General features: G+C 43.1%; 1 pseudogene; it reads left to right on the top strand.

Annotated features, from left to right (window-relative positions):
- Positions 1 to 7,180: 7,180 nt before the first annotated feature.
- On the top strand, positions 7,181 to 8,143 carry LOC102144113 (heterogeneous nuclear ribonucleoprotein A1-like; annotated as a pseudogene).
- The last annotated feature ends 4,032 nt before the right edge of the window (positions 8,144 to 12,175 follow it).

Raw genomic sequence — 12,175 nt, 5'->3', positions numbered from 1 at the left:
AGACTTCCTCAAATATCAATGGCTTAAGTAAGGCAAATGTTTACGTAATAATAAGGCAAATAAGGTAAAAGTCTTCCTCTTTCTCACATGCAGTAAACACAGGCAGTTCAGGCTGGTATAACATCTCCATGACCACCAGAAACCTGGCTGCTTCTTTCTTGAGTTTCCACCATCCCCAAAATGCTGCTTTCACCTATGGTCCAAGATGGCTGCTTGGGCACCTGCCAACATGTTTATATTCCAGGTAGCAAGGAGGAGATAGCAGGGGAGAAAGGCATGACCCTCCCTGCTTTAAGAATGCATCCCAGAAGCTGTATACACCACTTTCATTGACATCCTACTGGTCAGATCTTGCTTATCTGCATATCTTCTGGTCACACTTAGATGCAGGGAAGGCAGGCACATGCAGTCTTTATTTTGAGTGACATATGCACGGTTAAAATTCAGGATTCTAATAGTGAAGAAGAAAAACAATAGATATTAGGGGATGATCAGAAGTCTCTGTGTCACATTTACAAAGGAAAATAGTCAGAATGGATTTTTTTTGGAGGCAGAGTCTCACTCTGTCACCCAGGCTGGAGTGCAGTGGCGAGATCACAACTCACTGCAGCCTTGACCTCCCAGGCTCAAGCAATCCTCCTGTCCCAGCCTCCCAAGTAGCTGGGACCACAGGTGTGCACCATTATGACTGGCTAATTTACAAAAAAAATTTTTTTTGTAAAGATGGAGTCTCCCTATGTTTCCCAGGCTGGTCTCGAACTCCTGGGCTCAAGAGATTCTCCTGCCTTGGCCTCCCAAAGTGCTGAGATTACAGACGTGGGCCACTGCATTTGGCCCCTCCTTGATTTAAATGTGTGTATCTTGGTCCAGCAGCCTTTGTTGGGTGTGCTGGTTGTTTTCCTATAGTCTCCCAGCTCTAAGCTCACCCTTGTGTATTATGGTCTGTTTTGACCAAAACTCAGCAAACCACCATTTCCCAGGTATCCTTGCCAGTTGGCTTTCTGTTAGATTCTTCCACTGGGAGGAACTGGCAGATGATCTTGAGGTAAGAGGAGAAACAGGACTTCCCTTCAGCAACAAGGGACAGCGATGGCTTCAGCCTCTGGCTTCTTTTGGCTGTCTCAGCACCAGCCATATCCAGTCCCCTCAGAAGTTTCAGTGCCATCTGGCCACACCTCTAAGCGGTGTGAAGACCATTTCCCCAGAGGTCACATCCCCAGCTACTCAGATGTCCACACACCAGCCGTGTGATGCCCCTTCAAGGTCTGTAGCAGCCATCCAGGGCCTCCCCTCCAAGCACTTAGGTTCTGGTAGCCACACCTCTTCCATTTTATTCCCCTGATTTGGCACTTACTATTATCTGACTACTTCAGTCCCAGGAGTGGCAGCTGCTTTTTGCAGTTACTAATATCAGGGTGATATTGATATCCCCGTTTTGTTTTTGCAAACTCCCAATATCTGTGTAACACCAGTTCCCTACATTAAATCACCTGTGTCTGAGATTCCTTAGTTTCTGTTTTCCTGGACCTGATACAGTGGGAAAGCCACCTCTTTAGCTCCCTTTCTCGGAATTATTTTGTCAGTTGAAAGATTTACTGGATGCTATACTCTTTTTTTTTTTTTTTTTTTTTTTTTTTTTGAGATGGAGTCTCGCTCTGTCGCCCAGGCTGGAGTGCGGTGGCCCGATCTCAGCTCACGGCAAGCTGCGCCTCCCGGGTTCACGCCATTCTCCTGCCTCAGCCTCCTGAGTAGCTGGGACTACAGGCGCCCGCCACCTCGCCCGGCTAGTTTTTTGTATTTTTTAGTAGAGACGGGGTTTTAGTAGAGACGGGGTTTCACCGTGTTAGCCAGGATGGTCTCGATCTCCCTCATGATCCGCCCGTCTTGGCCTCCCAAAGTGCTGGGATTACAGGCCTGAGCCACCGTGCCCGGCCGGATGCTATACTCTTAACTGGACCTTTACTGTGAGATGCTGTAATGCATTTAGAGGTTTTATTTTATTTTTTTGAGACAGGTTCTGCTGCCCAGATCATGGTTCACTGTAGGCTCAAACTCCTAGGCTCCAGGGGTCCTGAGTAGCTGGGACCACAGGTATGCCACCATGCCTAGCTAATTTTTAAATTTTTTTGTAGAGATGGGGGTCTCACCATGTTGCCCAGACTGGTCTTGAACTCCTGGGCTTAAGTGATTCTCCCACCTTGGCCTCCCAAAGTGCTGGGATTACAGGCTTGGTCCAGTGTCTGGCCACACTTAGAGGTTTTAACAAGAGGGTGACGGCAATACTTCTGCTTCTGCTTAGGCTTTTTTACTCAAAAATCCCTTCATGTTCATCTGCTACAGATTGAGATTGAGAAGTAATCCTATAAATCCTGATTTCTGGATTCTTTCTGTTTCATTTCATTCTTGCTGGTAAACTGGCCAATTATTTTCTGAGGCTAATAATTTTTGGAGTACCTTGCCAAATATAGCCAACAGCAACCAATACACACTACTAATGTTCTGTTGCTAGCCCCCCCCCTTTTTTTTTTTGAGGTGGACTCTCCCTCTGCCATCTAGGCTGGAGTGCAGTGGCATAATCTTGGCTCACTGCAACCTCCGCCTTTGAGCTCAAGCGATTCTCCCACCTCAGCCCTCGAGTAGCTGGGGCTATAGGTGTGCACCACCATGCTTGGCTAATTTTCATATTTTTAGTAGAGACAGCGTTTAACCATGTTGGCCAGGTTGGTCTTGAACTCCTGACCTCCAATGATCCGCCTGCCTCGGCCTCCCAAAGTGTTGGAATTACAGGCGTGAGCCACCATGCCTGGCCATATTTCAGGTTTGGTTACAGTGCCACTCCACTTCTGGTACCAATTTCCACATCAGTTGGGAGAAGCTAGGTTATGAAGAGTTAACAAACACCCCCATAATCTCAATGGTTTACCACCAACGAAGGTGGTAATGAATGAGGGTATTTGTGAACAGCACTGATGATCACCATACCAGTAAACTTAGAAAGCAACCAGGCCAGATTGATTAGGAGGATGGAGGGCTCTGAGAAGATAAAAAGGGGATCCATTAGACCATCTGACATGATAGAGCACAGAGAAGTGCAAGTGTCCAGACCTAATGAATGAGAATAACTTAAGGAAAACAGTACAAGAGAAAAGAAAGTGGAAACTCTGGGAAAAACAAACTGCTCTATAAGAAAGGAAGGGAAATGATAGTACCTAATTTGTCTCTGAAGTAAATTAGTTATTTATCAGCTATTCTCGTAGCTGATAATAATGTAAATGCTGCCAGGTGTGGTGGCTCGCGCCTGTAATCCTAGCACTTTGGGAGGCTGAGGCAGGCAGATCACTTGAGGCCAGGAGCTCGAGACCAGCCTGGCCAACATGGTAAAACCCCATCTCTACTAAAAGTACAAAAATTAGCTGGATGTCGTGGCACACACTTGTAATCCCAGCTACTCGGGAGGCTGAGGCAGGAGAATCACTTGAACTCAGGAGGTGACGGTTGCAATGACCTGAGATTAAACCACTGCACTCCAGCTCTGTGCAACACAGCGAGACTCTGTCTAGAAAAACAAAAAACAAAAAACAAAAAAAAAACTAGCCGGGCATGGTGGCGCACACCTGTAGCTACTCGGGAGGCTGAGACAAGAGAATTGCTTGAATCCAGGAGGTGGAGGGTGTAGTGAGCCAGGATCATGCCATTGCACTCCAGCCTGGGCGACAGAGCTAGACTCTGCCTCAAAAAAATAAAAAAAAAATAAAAAAAGAAATAAAAATTAAAATAAAAAATAAAAATAAAATAAAAGTAACATACATTTTGTTTTGTTTTGTTTTGTTTGAAACAGGGTCTCACTCTGTCATCCGGGGTGCAGTGGTGTGATCATGGCTTACTGCAGCCTCGACCTCCGTGGGTTCAGGTGATCCTCCTACCTCAGCTTCTCAAGTAGCTGGGACTACAGGTGGGTGCCACCACGCCCGGCTATTTTTTTGATTTTTTTGTAGCGACGAGGTTTTGCCATGTTGCTCGGGCTGGTCTCAAACTCGTAGGCTCAAGTGTAGTGAGCTGGTTAGTAGCAGAACTGGATTCAAACACAGGTCTTTTGACTTTCAGTCTAGGTCTCGTCTCGCTTGCTCCACAAGCTACTCAATAAACATTTATTGAGCACATACTTTGGTCGGGATATGGTGCCAGTTGCTAGGGCCAAGATGAATAAGTCCTCTTGTATTGTTCATAGATTGCACACAGTCTAGAGCCTATTTTTTTAAATTGACCCATAAAAATCATATGTGGCCTGGCATGGTGGCTCATGTCTGTAATTCCAGCACTTTGGGAGGCCAAGGCAGGCAGATCATGAGGTCAGGAGATCAAGACTATCCTGGCCAATATGATGAAACCCTGTGCTAGTAAAAATACAAAAATTAGCTGGGCGTGGTGGCATGTGCCTGTAATCCCAGCTACTCGGGAGGCTGAGGCAGGAGAATCCCTTGAACCAGGGAGTCAGAGGTTGCAGTGAGCCAAGATTGTGCCACTGCACTCCAGCTTGGCAACAGAGCAAGACTCTGTCTCAAAAAAAAAAAAAAAATCATATGTATTTATGGTATACTACATGATAGTTTGAAATATATATACATTGTGGAATGGCCAAATAAGCTAATTAACATACATATTACCTCACATATTTATGTATTTGTAGTGAGAACATATGTCATTGGTATTTTGATAGGGGTTGCATTGAATCTGTAGATTGCTTTGAGTAGTATGGACACTTTAATAATATTAATTCTTCTAGTTCATGAACATGGGATATCTTTCAATTTATTTGTGTCTTCTTCAATTTCTTTCATCAATGTTTTTAGAGTTTTCAGTGTACAGCTCTTTCACCTCATTGGTTAAATTTATTCTTAAAATAAAATAATACAGTTAGAAATAATGCATGGGTCAAGAAGTCATAAGAGAGATAAGAAATTATTTCAACCTGAGTGAAAATACAATGTTGGCCAGATGCAGTGGCTCACACCTGTAATCCCAGCATTTTGGAAGGCTGAGGTAGGCAGACTACTTGAGCTCAGGAGTTAGAGACCAGCCTGGGCAACATGGCAAGACCCCGTATCTACAAAAAATGCAAAAATTACCTGGGCCTAGTAGCATACATCTGAAGTCCCAACTACTCAGGAGGCTGAGGTGGATCACTTGAGCCTGGGAGGTGGAGGTTGCAGTGAGACAAGACTGCACCACCGCACTCCAGCCTGGAAACAGAGCCAATATGGTCTAAAAAAAAAAAAAAAAAAAAAAAAGAAGAAGAAGAAGAAAAAAGTTAATTCAGCTAAGGCAGTGTTTGAGGAAATTACATAGCATTAAACACTTAAATTAGAAAAAAGGAAAGGTCTCTTATAAATTACCTAAGCTTCCATCTTTACAAAACCAGAAAGTGGCAGAATAGAGGATATAATAAAGATAAATGTAGAAATTAATAAACATAAGACAAAAAGGCAATAGGAAAAATCAATGAAACAAAAATTGGGTACTTTGAGAAGACTAATGAAATTGAGCAACTGGCTGATTAGGAAAAAGAAAGAAGACATAAATTATCAATCTCAGAAATGATAGATTTCTACAGATTGATGGACATTAACTAGGTAATAAGGAAATACTGTGAGTAACTTTATGCCAATAAATTTGAAATTTTTGATGAAGTAGAGAAAGATACAAAGCACCAAAGCTCATTAAAGAATAGGTAACTTATATAGCTCTATATCTATTAAATAAATTGAACATGTAGTATAAAAATTTCCCATGAAGCTGGGCGTGGTGGCTCACGCCTGTAATCCCAGCACTTTGAGAGGCCGAGGAGGGCAGATCGTGAGGTCAGGAGATTGAGACCATACTGGCCAACATAGTGAAATTTATTTTTAGATTTCATAGTCTCTACTAAAAATACAAAAATTAGCTGGGCGTGGAGGCTCGTGCCTGTAATCCCAGCTACTTGGGAGGCTGAAGCAGGAGAATTGCTTGAACCCGGGAGGCGGAGGTTGCAGTAAGCCAAGATCATGACACTGCACTCCAGCCTGGTGAAAAAGCGAGACTCCGTCTCAAAAAACAAACAAACAAACAAACAAACAAACAAAAGTTTCCCACGAAGCTTACTTCACATAATGATGACTTCGCTGGTGAATTTTATCAAACATTTAAGGAATAAATAATAACAATTCACAAACTCATTTGGGAAACTGAAAAGAAGGTAACACTTTCCAACTCATTCTATGAGGTTAGCATCACCCCAATACCACAACCAGATAAAATTATTACAAAGAAAAAAATCTGCAGAACAATATCCATAATTAAATAGATGCAAAAAATTTTAACAAATCAACACCACTAATATATAAAAAGTAAGATACATCATTATACAATGCATAATCCCAAGAGTGAAAGATTAGTTTAGTATTTGAAAATTATTCAGTGTAATTTACCATGTTAATTTACTAAAAAGGAGAAACCACATGATCATCTCAATAAATACAGGAAAGCATTTGGTGAAATCCAATATCTATTCATGACAAAAACTTGCAGCAAACTAGGAATAGAAGGAAGGGAACCTCTGAAACCTGATAAAGTGCATCTACAAAAAAATCTCTCTCTAATGTTATGCTTAATTATGAAAGAGTGAGTGCCCTTCTCCCTTAGATCAGAAACAATGCAAGGATGTCCTGCTTTTCCCACTTCTGTTCAACGTCATGCTAGAGTGTGTAATCATACTATGGAACTGTGATAATGAAATCCAGAATAAAGAAGATGCTATCCAGAATAAAGAAGGGAGTTAATCTCTACACAATAAATAAATTTCTAAATTGGGAGAAATCTAAAAATAAATAAATGAATAAAAATAAAGGCATACAGAGTGGAAATGAAGAGGTAAAACTGTGTTTGCAGACAACATGGTCATCTATAAAGAAAATTCCAAAGAATGTACAAAGTACTGCTAAAAGTATGTGAGTTTAGTAAGTTTCAAGACACATACTCAACATACAAAAATCAATTGTATTTCTACATGCTGATAACCTTCTGCTTGAAATTGAAATGTTAAAAGTACATTTATGATAGTATTAATATGGGAAATACTTAGTGACAAATTTGCCAGAAGATACGCAAGACCTGGATCATTAAATTCTCTCTTCCCCCTGCCATCATGTCTAAGTCAGAGTCTCCTAAAGAGCCCAAACAGCTGCAGAAACTCCTCACTGGAGGGTTGAGCTTTGAAACAACTGATGAGAGCCTGAGGAGCCACTTTGAGCAATGGGGAATGCTCATGGACCATGTGGTCATGAGAGATCCAAACACCAAGTGCGCCAGTGGCTTTGGGTTTGTCACATATGCCACTGTGGAGGAGGTGGGTGCAGCCACAAATGCAAGGCCACACAAGGTGGATGGAAGAGTTGTGGAAACAAAGAGAGCTGTCTCAAGAGAAGATTCTCAAAGACCATGTGCCCACTTAACTGTGAAAAAGATGTTTGTTGGTGACATTAAAGAAGACACTGAAGAACATCACCTAATAGATTATTTTGAACAGTTTGGAAAAATAGAAGTGATTGAAATCATGATTGACCGAGGCATTGGCAAGAAAAGGAGCTTTGCCTTTATAACTTTTGACAACCATGACGGCGTGGATAAGACTGTCGTTCAGAAATACCATATTGTGAATGGCCACAACTGTGAAGTTAAGAAAGCCTTGTCAAAGCAAGAGATGGCTAGTGCGTCCTCCAGCCAAAGAGGTTGAAGAGGTTCTGGAAACTTTGGTGGTGGTTGTGAAGGTGGTTTTGGTGTGAATGACAACTTTGGTCGTGGAGGAAACTTTAGTGGTCATGGTGGCTTTGGTGGCAGCCAGGGTGGTGGTGGATATGGTGGCAGTGGGGATGGCTATAATGGATTTGGTAATGATGGAAGCAATTTTGGAAGTGGTGGAAGCTATAGTGATTTTGGCAATTACAACAATCATTCTTCAGATTTTGGACCCAAGAAGGGAGAAAACTTTGGAGGCAGAAGCTCTGGCCCCTACGGTGGTGGAGGCCAATACTTTGCCTAACCACAAAACCAAGGTGGCTATGACAGTTCCAGTAGCAACAGTAGCTATGCCAGTGGCAGAAGATTTTAATTACTGACAGGAAAGAAAGCTTAGCAGGAGAGGAGAGCCAGAGAAGGGACAGAGAAGCTACGGGTTACAACAGATTTGTGAACTCAGCCTAGCAAGGCCTAGCTGCTACAAAGAAGACATGGTTTAGACCATACTTATGTGTATGGGTGAAAAACTTGAGGACTGTATTTGTCACTAATTGTGTTAACAGGTTATTTTAGTTCCTGTTCTGTGGAAGGTGTAAAGCATTCCAACAAAGGGTTTTAATGCAGATTTTTTTTTGCACCCTTGCTGTTGATTGCTAAATGTAATGGTCTGATAATGATGCTGAATAAATGCATCTTAAAAAAAAAAGATATGCAAGACCTGTAGCTTGAAATCACAATACACTGCTGAGAGAAATTAAAGAAAATCTAAATAGATAGAGAGATATACCATGTTCATGAATCAAAATTATTAATCTCAGTTCTCTCCAAATTAACCTATAGATTCAACATAATCCCAACCAAAATCCAAGCAGGCTTTTAAAAAAGAAATGGATGAGCTGATTCTAAAATTTAAGTAAAATGCAAAGGACTCAGAATAGTCAAAACAACTTTGAAAAAGAAAAACCAAGTTGGAGGACCTACACTACTTGATTTCAAGATGATAGAGTAACCAAGGAAATGTAGTATTGGCTTAAACATAGACATATAGGGCCAGGTGACGTGGCTTACTCCTGTAATCCCAACAGTTTGGGAGGCCGTGGCAGGTGGATCACCTGAGGTCGGGAGTTTGAGAGCGGTCTGGCCAACATAGCGAAACCCTGTCACTACTAAAAATACAAAAAAATTAGCCAGGCATGGTGGTGCACACCTGAAGTCCCAGCTACGTGGGAGGCTGAGGCACCAAGATTGCTTGAACCCAGGAGGCAGAGATTGCAGTGAGCTGAGATTGCACCACTGCATGCCAGCCTGGGCGACAGAGCAAGACTCCATCTCAAAACAAAACAAAACAGTAGACATGTAGATTAACACAACCAAAATACAGAGTCCAAAAACAGACCCAAGCAATTGAGTCTATTACTCAAGACTTGAGCTCTGTGCTTAAGCAGTCCTTGTGCCTCAGTCTCCTGAGTAGCTGGGACTACACGCCACTATTAGGCACTTATTTAAGACAAATAAAAGTACACGTCTGCTGGGCGCAGTGGCTCATGCCTGTAATCCCAGCACTTTGGGAGGCCAAGGCAGGCAGATCACCTGGGGTCAGGAGTTCGAGACCAGTCTGACCAACATGGAGAAACCCCATCTCTACTAAAAATACAAGATTAGCCAGGCGTGGTGGTGCATACCTGTAATCCCAGCTATTTGGGAGGCTGAGGTGGGAGAAGCACTTGAACCTGGGAGGCGGAGGTTGCAGTGAGCCAAGATCATGCCATAGCACCCCAGCCTGGGCCACAAGAGTGAAACTCCATCTCAAAAAAAAAAAAAAAAAAAAAAAAAAAAAAAAAAAAGCGCACGCCTACACACAGATTTGAACACAAATGCTCATACCAGCTTTATTTGTATGCTAGCCAGTAACTAGAAAAAACCAAAAATCCATTATCAATAGGCGAATGGATAAGCAAATTGTTATATTCATACCATGGCATTCTGCTCAGCAATAATAAATGAGAACAAATTATTGATATATGCAACAAAACATATGAATTACTAAATAATTATGCTGAGTGAACAAAGGCAGACAAAAATAATACATACTGTATGCTTCCATTTATATAGAATTCTAGAAAATGAAAACTAATCTAGGGAGAGAAGGCAGATTGTTATTTGCTTGGGGATGTGGGGAAGTGGGCAGTGTAGGGCCATGAGGAAACTTTGGCAGTGATGAATATGTTCATTACCTTGACATGGTGACGAATGAGATGACGGAGATATATACATATATATACACACACACGTATATATATGTAATTTATATGCATATGTATATATTATATAAGTATATCAAAACTCAAATTGCACACTTTAAATATGTGCAGTTAATTAACTATATCTCAATAAAGCTATTAAAAACAAAACAGGCTGGGAGTGGTGGTTCATGCCTGTAATCCCAGCACTTTGGGAGGCCGAGGTGGATGGATTACGAGGGCAGGAGATCGAGAGGCCGAGGTGAGTGGATCACGAGGACAGGAGATCAAGACCATCCTGGCCATCATGGTGAAACCCCGTCTCTACTAAAAATACAAAAATTAGCTGAGCATGATGGTGAGCACCTGTAGTCTCAGCTTCTCAGGAGGCCGAGGCAGGAGAATTGCTTGAACCCGGGAGGCGGAGGTTGCAGTGAGTCGAGAAAGAAAAGGAAAGCGATTGGCTAAATAAATGGAAATAAATCCACATAAAGAAATACTGTGTAGCAATAAAAATCATGGAAAGGCTCAGCATAATGGTTCACGCCCATAATCCCAGCACTTTAGGAGGCTGAAGAGGAAGGATCACTTGAGGCCAGGAGTTCAAGTCCAGCCCGGACAGATGGGTAGATCCCATCTCTACGATTGAAAAAAAAAAAAAAGAAAGAAAATCATGAAAAGATAATTGTTTAATATTTGATAATTAAGAGAAAAAGCAGATTACAAAACAGTATACCCAATATGGTTAATCTGAGTATTCTCAGGATTCACCACTTGATGAGAGTGGCACATTAAAATTAAATCATGGTTTATGCAGACCAGATTCATCTTGCCAGTGTGGGAATTCCCCTTCTCAGCACAGTCCACCTGCCCCATATGTTTCTGGGTGTTCCCACATGTGCCTCACTTGCACTTGGAAAGTGATCTAAGATGTCCTTTTGTAACAGAACGAGCCACAGACAAAACTCCTTAGGCACCGGATTAAAGAAGGAAGAGGTTTTTATTCGGCCCGGAGCGTAGGCACTTTGTTGTTGCTGACACCTGGGGCCTCTGCTGAGTTCAGACTCCAACACTGATGAGGACAGCTGAGCAAGAGATGGCTGGAGTGGCCATCCAGGGTGCTGCCAAAGCCCTGCGCACGGGGTGTTCATCATTCTGCCATGACACTGAACCCTTACCGTGCTCTCAGAAGATGGTGGAAGCAAGTGACAAAGGCAAGGCCCCCGTTTTGGTTACACTGAGAGGCCCTCCACAGGAGGACTGCTTGGGCCCCAGGTGGCCAAGCTCAGAACGGCTGCTCTCTTTGTACATAAATTGCCCTTTTCTCCCCAGAGTTGCCAGGGCAGGATGAATTCAGGTGCCAGCCTCTGTGGGTGCCTGGAATGCCTAGCCCCCTCTGAATCCCTGGTTCTGGTGTGTGGAATGCACTCTACTTGCCAAGTGTCTCCTCCTCCGGGGATTCACTTCCTTCTTAGAAGGGATCACCACTGTGTTTTGTCAGGACCCTTCTAAGTTTGCCAGCTGAGCCTAGATCCCAAACATGACAATGATGGACGTTTTTCTTTTTCTTTTTTCTCTTTTTGAAACAGTTTTGCTCTTGTCGCCCAGGCTGGAGTGCAGTGGCGCGATCTCAGCTCACTGCAAGCTCTGCCTCTCTGGTTCAAGCAATTCTCCTGCCTCAGCCTCCCCAGTAGCTGGGATTACAGGCGCCTGCCACCACACCCGGCTAATTTTTTGTATGGTTAGTAGAGATGGGGTTTCACCATGGTTGCCAGGCTAGTCTCGAACTCTTGACCTCCGGTGATCCACCTGCCTCGGTCCCCCAAAATGCTGTGATTACAGGCGTGAGCCACCGCGCCCGGCCTGATGGACGTTTTTCTGCGCGGCTCTTTTGAGACGGTGATCACACATTGTAGATTTCATATCATCTCTTACATAACAATACATACACGGGGGAGGGAGGGGTACCACCGTCTCTTACCAACCGCGTTTGCGTCTGCCAGCTCTAGTCTAGCTTCTCTCTGAGGAAAGACATGGGCGGTATGCATTTGTTTTGTGCTGTGCAAAACTATCCACTTTTTTTCCCCCTTTCTATCAACACCCATGAGGGCAAGGACGGTGCATCCTGCTCGGAACGTCATCCCAGGACACAGTGCAGGGTCTGG

Source organism: Macaca fascicularis, chromosome 1 (genome assembly GCF_037993035.2).
Source record: "Macaca fascicularis isolate 582-1 chromosome 1, T2T-MFA8v1.1".
NCBI classification, from domain to species: Eukaryota; Metazoa; Chordata; class Mammalia; order Primates; family Cercopithecidae; genus Macaca; species Macaca fascicularis.
This window is presented reverse-complemented; position numbering and strand designations above follow the sequence as displayed.